Source organism: Zonotrichia albicollis, chromosome 8 (genome assembly GCF_047830755.1).
Source record: "Zonotrichia albicollis isolate bZonAlb1 chromosome 8, bZonAlb1.hap1, whole genome shotgun sequence".
In the NCBI taxonomy this organism is placed as follows: Eukaryota; Metazoa; Chordata; class Aves; order Passeriformes; family Passerellidae; genus Zonotrichia; species Zonotrichia albicollis.
Window position 1 is genome coordinate 37,087,532 of NC_133826.1, and position 8,437 is coordinate 37,095,968.

At 36.7% G+C, this 8,437-nt stretch overlaps 1 protein-coding gene across 8 annotated transcripts in view; it reads left to right on the top strand.

The window, feature by feature from the left end:
* The window catches only part of LOC141729897 (N(6)-adenine-specific methyltransferase METTL4-like), a 52,508-nt gene extending 46,126 nt beyond the window's left edge, over positions 1–6,382 (top strand). For all 8 annotated transcript variants that reach the window (XR_012581461.1, XR_012581460.1, XR_012581458.1 and 5 more), the window contains one exon: positions 1,113–6,382. The gene's annotated coding sequence lies outside the window, so the exon portion shown is untranslated. The remainder of the gene's footprint in view (positions 1–1,112) is intronic.
* Positions 6,383–8,437: the final 2,055 nt, after the last annotated feature.

Consider the following 8,437-nt stretch of genomic DNA (forward strand, 5'->3'; position numbering starts at 1 on the left):
CAGAACTCATAATCAGTTTTTCTGTCCCTGCCTCCTCTGTTTGAAGGTGAGATATACTCAGTACTCACATTCCTTTTGGCATGTAAAGTAAAATGTCACTCTTAAACTGGATGAGATTCCCCTTACAAAATAAGAGAAATCATCATAAGAATTAAAAAGTCCATTCCATAGTTTTATAGTTGGAGGTTTTATTTTTCTTATGCGTTCAAACAAGTGGTACATTAGTGTATTCACTGCTTGAAAATAACCATTTTCTGATTGTCTTCAACGGATGGATCATTTGATTGAGGAATACCAGGAAAGACTTTATATGTAGTTTGTGGGTGGAACAAAATAACCTTTGTCTACAAAATCTGCTTTTAGTTTAATTCTCAGGACTGAATTAAAAAGTATTGCTCTAGCATGCCTGTATATTTAATTTCATACTTCATGTGATATGAATGTCATCTGATACACACATGCAACTTCATCAGTTTGGGATTTTTTTCCTCCTTCCTAGATTTTTTGAAGGAGGACTCTTTGGAAAATGAGACTAAGATGTGAAAGGACTGCAAAGATTTATCTTTCCAGGAAGAGTCCTTAAACATAGAAGTTACCAGAGCTAGAGTTCCTAAGGATTCCAAACTTGTTGAAGGATAGGAGTAGAGTTTTTTCTTTTTCTTTTTTATTTTTCTTAAAGAGCAGTGGTTTAGAAAGAAGTAGAATGCAATTTAGCTGAGAGAAATGCAAATATAGATCAGGATAATTATGTACAGGTGCAGAATGGAGAATAATGCAGGAACACTGCAGAGGAGATTATTAATTACAAAGGTTCACAAGATGAACATGAGTCATGGTGTTGTGGTAAAGCAAGCATCACATTATAGTGTATATAAACTAATCCACTACCCCTCAGATATATGAAGTAATAACATCCTGTGGTGGCACAACCTCCACTGCAGAGATGTAGCTTGTATGGGTATTAAATTTAGTAAGTGTATGAATGACCAAAAAAAAAAAAAGTATATAAATAAACCATAGAATCATGTCAGATCTAAGATTGACTAGATGAAGTAATAGAATTTACTACATATTTCTCATTTTTTACAATTTTTTTCAATCTCTTCCCGCAGGTTTCCAATTCAAAACTGCAAAAAGAAGGAGAGACAAGAAGGAAAATCAATTTAATTTCCACATCTGATGCTTTTCAAAGACAGAGAATACTAAGTCAAGGAATTGACTTCAGGATGCGACATATTCTTTTAACAAAGCAATGAAGTGCTGAAATAGATTGCCAGGAGAATGCTGGAATCTGTCAGACTCCCTTTAAGAACAGGCTGGAGGGAAATCTGCTAGGAAAGACAGTTGATCCTTAGGGTGAAGAAATAACATAAATAATCTCTTTGGCTCTGTTTTATAGATTTCTCTGAGTATTGTAGTGTGCTGTTTTGACTTAAAACACAATATCTATCACTCATGGCCTGTACAAAGCTAACCAGGTCTATGTGTTTTGATTTTCTTACACCTTGCTTTATTTGTGAATGTTCAGTAACAACTAGTAGATTCTGTAGCTGGTATTTCAGGAGATGGGGTAAGTGAATATTTCAAAGAAAGGATATTTAAAAAAACTGTACTCATTAAATGACACTAAGACTTTCACAATGAGATGATGCTATAGAACTGGAATAAAATACTCCAATATACAGACATATTAGCTTTAATCTATGGATTCTGTTGGCTACCCAACTGAAGACATTAGGCAAGTGGATTTTTTTTTAATTTAAAGACTCAAACCTTCTTAGTAACTAGATCTGAATAAACACACAAACTCCCATCCTGCAGCTGGAACAGAGTCAACTGTAAGAAGGGTTTCTCTGGGGTGCTGAAGATGTGCTGTAAAAGGTCCTTAAGATGAGTGGAAATACCTTATTTCAGTTTCATCTACAGTGCCTCTCAGGCAGGGCCAGTCCTCTGTACCATTTATTGAATGCTTCACTCACTCCATTTGGTGACCAGTTAATCTCTTCCACACCATTCTTTTCAGCAGTAGCACTTCTTTGTCAAGTAGTTCTTCAATGATTTGGGCAGATATTGAAAACATGGCCTTTGGCAGTAATTGGAGTACCAGATACTGATAAATTTTTTGCAGTAGAAAAAGCACTTTCTCTCACCATCATCCTTGGAATGTGTGAAATGAGGTGCAATGCAAAAGCAGTGACTTCACCTCTACTTTTTGGTGCCAAGGAGCAAGTGAATGCCTGCAGATGGCTCTGAGAGGTATATGAGGTGTCTGTGCACAGAATATGGTACCAAGCCTGGGCGAGGCTCAGGCATTGGCTTTCCTGCCTGACTTCAGTCACAGGCTACATGGATAACTGCAGAGGATGCTGGACAGCTGATTTCCTGGGCTGTAAGTGAAAATCCTTTAGGTACCTGCTAGGTGGTTACAACACCCAGCGAGAGCTCCAAAGGTTCCCTTCCAGTGCTGAGGTTTGCTCAGACATGGCGGGAGGATGATGAGAATGACCTCAAGAACTTAGCCCTTCCTTGGAGGGCAAGGAGGGCATAGATGTGTCTGTGTCTGGCCAAAGCTGTTTCTGTGTCCTTTACCTATTTTTCATTTATCTGTTACCTGTTCTTCCTCTCCACCTCTCTTTTGTCTAAAGAGGTACTTCACACCAGTTCAATTTGGTGTTTGAATTTTCCTGAAAATATAATTTTGTTTTCATTTGCGTCTCTATACTAGATATTATTTACATTTTTTCTCTTTTCACTTTTCTGTTCTTTTTCTCGTTACCTCCTGGTATTTAATAAAATCCTAGGAAATTCATATCACAGCTTTCAATACCTATGGCAAAGCCCTTTTTCCCGGCTTAACTTGAACCACAAACATCTCTGACTCAGCTTCATGCTGTGGATTCTGTCATTGATCACCACATTTAAAAAGGGTTTAAAGTTGACTTGATCATTATTTACAGTGCTTAATAGTAAAAAATGTATCTTTTTGTAGATTTATCTTTTTTTAAAACTGTAACAAGATTTAGAACTAGATCTCGAAATTGTCTTTCCTTGCACAAATAAGGATGCCATTTTAGAACAACTTTTCCTGAAAGCCTGAAAAACATCTGTATAATCTGATTTTTCTAAAAGGTTGTAATAGTCCAAAAATTCTGATGCTAATCCTGCTTCTTAAGTACTTTTCTCCTACTTTGGACCATTTTTTCAAAGCAACCCCAAAATACTCAGTCAGCCAACTCCATGTGATATCTCACACACATTGAACTTAAAATGTCAAAATGAGATCCATGTTCCTGAAAAACAGTAAAAACAGAATCATTTTTACAAATTCTATAATTTATTAGTCTCTTTTTTTAGCCTGCAGGCAAATAATGAAAAATTTAAGTTTTGTGTTCTTCTGCCTGGGAACTGCTTCACATCAGCAAGTGAAGAGTGAGCATATTACATGCAATGGTATGAAAGGCCAAGCTGTTGATTTCATGAGATAATGGTATGGCTGTTATGGAATTGCTGAGCAGAACCAAATTGCTTGCTATGAAGTGAGGAAAGGTATTTTCATATTTCCAGCTTCCTTAATTAGTTCAGCCAATAGCTGGTTTTGCTTTGGACTACATAATAACTTTGCACTGTTCTGTTTATTCACATAAGAAACATCTTGTTTTTTGATTCCTTTGACATGTTGCTAGACATAAGCCTCAGAAATCATATTCATGGATTCCATCAGCTTAAGGGCAGATGATGTTCCAGTGAAAGAAACAGGAACTGACTTTCCAAGGTGCTGAGAAGAGTATCTGAAAAATCAGGTACTAATAAGGAATCATGAATATAAAACTATGAATTATGAACCTAAATCAACTGCCACAGGAACTGTTCTCACTAAAATTGAAACTGTTGTGGTATGGGAGCCACAATTATTCTATGGTATTAGCTTTATAAGGATATCTTTGATGATCTGTCAGCTCCCAAAGTTCTGAACAACCCACAGGACACTTCTTGCTGACACCAGAGGCACAAAAGGGTAATTAATGAAAATCTCCAAGCGCTGAAACAATGAAGTTAATGAGATTTTGACATTTTGCCTGCCTGGGGTCAATGCCATTCATTTTGACCTTCTCTGGGGACTTAAGGAGGCAAAACAAATTAAAGCTGTGAGGAGTGAGAGCACCTGGCCTGTGCAGACGTGAGTTTTGGCTGCTTGTGGCCCCCAGGTGACAGAGTAAGAGGCAGTATCAGGTTTTAAAAAATTGAGGTGTTTTTTGTAAGATATCCTTACCATGCTTTGCTTCAGATCTGGCTGTGGCTGAAGAGCAGGTGACACTAAAAGAAAAGACCAAGACAGGGGGAGTGATCTCTTACAAAGATTGTCAATGCAAATCTCAGGGGGGCCGTGACTCAAAAACTGAGATATCCTGCAAAACCTCCATCCCTCCCCAAGCAGGAAAGAAGATGGGCAGAATGTGAGAAACTACTGTGATGCTTTGCACAGGCCATAGAGAGAGATTTGTAAAAATATGTGTTTTGTCAGCCTCCAGTTAATTTCAATATTGGGTTCTTATGCTACAAAATGACAATGTTATAAGAATGTCAAGTGCCTGAATGTTATGATAAGAATACATTATAATCATAAATATGACCATTAAAAACTGCTTATAACAAATGAAAAATTTTAGAAGAAGGTCAGATAATCACTTACTTGGAAAGAGTGGCAGCCTTAAAGACAGTTGTGGAAAAAGTAGATGGCATTTAAAGAAAATATATTAGTTTGAGCATAATTTGTTATACAAAGCTTTCAGCCAAAGATAAAGGGTAACTTATCCACAGCTAAGTGTACCTTCATAACTCAACCAGAAAAATAATTCCAAATGTCTTGGATTCCAAATTTCAATTAGGACTTTGAGTGATAGCTAAACAACATCTTTTATTTCTTACAGAAGTGCATTGCTTCAACAGAATAACATGACACAGTCACCACAGGTACTGCAGAGTTCTGAAAATCTGAAAGGATTTTTTTTGGACTCTGTTTATGTGTGAGTTGTTTCCAGCCCTTTGTACCCACTGAGAGTCCTGTACAGTACTGAGAACAGCCTGGAATCCCTGACAAATACCTGGTAGTGCCAACAGCTGGAGTAGGCAGAATGTGAACTCCCTGAAATGGAAAGTCATCCAAAAACATGTTTTTTGGATCCCAAACCTCCTTTACTTCTTAGTAGCTAATTAAATATTTCCATCAAAGTGAATTAATAAAATTAAGTTAAAAATTAATGTTGATGAAGTGCTTCACATACTCCTCTATGCAGGGTTTTGTATCTGTCCCTTATGGGAAAGAATAGCTGAGCCAGATATTATTTCCACAGTGATTTTTTATGCATTTTTGTGATGTGACAAATATTTGTTGACAGTTTGTTGCAGGTTGTCACTGTGGACCCATAGGCTTTCATGGAGCTACAGGACAGAGCCTGCAGAAAGAAACAGGACATGCAGAAATTGTGATTTCAGTGGAAAAACGGAATAAACTTCTCTGTAAATTGGTTAATTTACAGAGAAGACTTTGATGGAGCTTGTGGCACTCTTCAGGTACATAAAAAGCTTCTGCTAAGAAAAGGAGCATTTTATGGTACTGAATTCAAACAATGGCCATGGTGGTCTGGTTTAAGCATGAAAGGACTTGTATTTATTATGTATATTTCGACTCAACAATAAAATGCTTAGCTGAACTGGAAAAACTCCATTTGGGGATTTAAGGAATTATTTAGACATAACCTGTTAAGGCTTCTGTAGATGACTTGAACTGGGACAGGGGATGGACTGTGTCACTTAGAGTTGCTTTGAGCCCTGTGTTTGTGTCCCTGTGGTTTTCTTCCATATGTCCACTCTGCAGTAATGTATTATCAATATCAATCAATGAACTGAAAGTCTCTGGGTATGTGTGGTGAAACTTTGTCTTTGGTAGCAGGAGATTAACATCAGATAAGAGCTATGGTACTCCTGTTCCTATTTCCTAGTCTGTTCAACTGTAAATTAAATAGTGTCATTGATGTGCTGCTTGCCATGGGATTAAAAACACTCAATAAAAAAGCCAAAATAGTAGGGGCCAAAGGAGATTTCATGGAAGACCTGCAATTTTCTGTCACTTTGCTGCTTGGCACCTCCAAAAGCAGAGCCTTTAAAGTGTGGGAGAAACTAATTGTTCAGTCATTTTAATAGAGAAGCATCTAAGTTACAAGCAAGAGTTTTGCTGTTATGTTTATTTGGGGGGTAAGTATAGAAAACATAACATTTCTTCTTCATGGTTGTAAGAGATCAACTTTTTCTTTGCCAACTATTTCTCTCCCCAGCAAATAATATAAAAAAAAATCACAGTACCCTCACCATTACATTCACTGAATTCAGTAGAGCTGGTGGCTGATTTTAGGTCAATATTATAATTAGAGTAATATGGTACCATTTTATTTTAATTTTGTGGAGAACTGAAGCACAGGTGTATTCAAGGCTGATTAAGCCTGCAAAATTCTTTAATGAAATACAGAGTAGATATGTATAATTTTTTTGCAATATATTTCAATTATTTCAATGGGAAGTAGGTGTTACAATGTGATTTAGATTAAATGTATTTTAAATGTATCACTATTCGTTTTAATAAAGAAAACAGTACAGTCTATAAGTAATTTGAATATTTAGTCGTGTACAGAACAGGCAGCATAAATGAAGAAAAGAATGATACTAGAAAGATGACTCAACTCTTCTGTCACTCGATGTGTAAGGACGTGAGAGTGCATGGTACTTAATCAAAATCTCCAGAAAAAACTTGTGGAAGACAAAAGGAAAAGCATACCTCAACTTCTTTGTGGTGCTTGTTGAGGACTCCTGCAGATCGTGTGTCTTATGGAAGTGGCTGTCCTTGATTTTCCTGAAAAGGCAGTTCGCTCATGTGTCAAATTCTGTGCTCAACAGAGCAAATGTTCTAAGTTCAAAGGGAGTATTAATTATGTACTTAACTATTTGCAAATAGTACATCATGAATTTTAAATTGCTGCCATGCTCTGGGGAAACATGAAATGGTGAAGTTTTCTCCTGGAACACTGGGGAAGATTTCTGCCTCTTCTACTGGAAATACCAACACAGTAGGTTCCTGAGAAATGGTAGACAATGATGTTGTATTGCTGAGCATCCTTAACTTGCATCACTTGTTACAGGAACTCTGCATGTTTTGGCAGCTCTGAATAGAATGGATTTATTAGACTCCAAAAGACATGAAGCAAATGAATCCTGTAGATAACTCCATGGTAATTTGTACCCTATGAACGTTGATATAGTGAGAAATCCAACTGGTTTTGTTTATTGAATAAAACATCCTAAAAGTAGAATCCTTGGATTTATGCCCTATTCAGATGCAATATGCAGCCACAATTTACTCCCTATGGTGTTTAAAATTTTGGGTTGTACTAAAGATCACTGTTGTGTTTGTTTGTTTGGGTTGGTTTGTTTCTCTTTTTGCCCTTCTAAGAGCCATCACAGCATAGTTAAGTTGCTGGTGTACTGTACACTTCCACCTGTAGCTTTCAGCATGGGTTGCATCCACTGGAAGTCCACAGTGGCATTACGGAGTAAAAATCCCTTCAGACTTGAACAGTTGAAGTCATGCAAAAGATTTTGTCATTTGTCATTATAATCCAATACAGCAAAACAGTTACCTTATAGGGATGAGGACGGGAAAGGCTTTTATATGATTACATCACAAGATGATAAATGAGAGCAATTCGTGTTCATTATGAGAACAGCATCCCAAAGAGAATGTTGTTATAAATTTTGTCCTGCTCTCCCTCCCTCCATGGCAAAACTAACACAGCAGTTTAGAAATAAGCAAGCAGGCTCTGAAAATAATCCAGACAGAGGAAAGCAGATCAGTGAAGATTTGTATGCATTTTACTCTAGCAGGAGCATTGAGAATTAGAAACGTAAAGGAGAAACACAGAACGATTATTAGGACAAATCCTTAAAGTTGCCCCTTTTTATTGAATAAAGAATATTTTTGTTTAGTAAAATGTTCATCCAGTGTGGAAAATAAATAACTTGTTTGGGAAATGGAGCAAAATAATACTTGAAATCAGACAATGAAAATATTTGATTTGATAAACTGAGACAGTTTCCATTTGAATGTAAACGCTGAGCATTTTAGTGTTTATTACAAATCTGAAAGAAAAACATGTACAACTTATAATTATTCTTAAATTTTCTTTTAAGCTAGAGATACCAATTTGCTCCCAGCAATTTTAGGTTGACACAGCTGCATTTTCAAAAGAAGAAATTTTGGAGGGTCAGTTTTCAATTCGCTCTATAACTGAATGAGTACTGAGGTCAACAATTAGCTAATCCTCTCTTCCTTTTCCCATAAGTATCCCTGCAGCAGCAACAACAGACTGGAACAAAATCCTCTGATGCA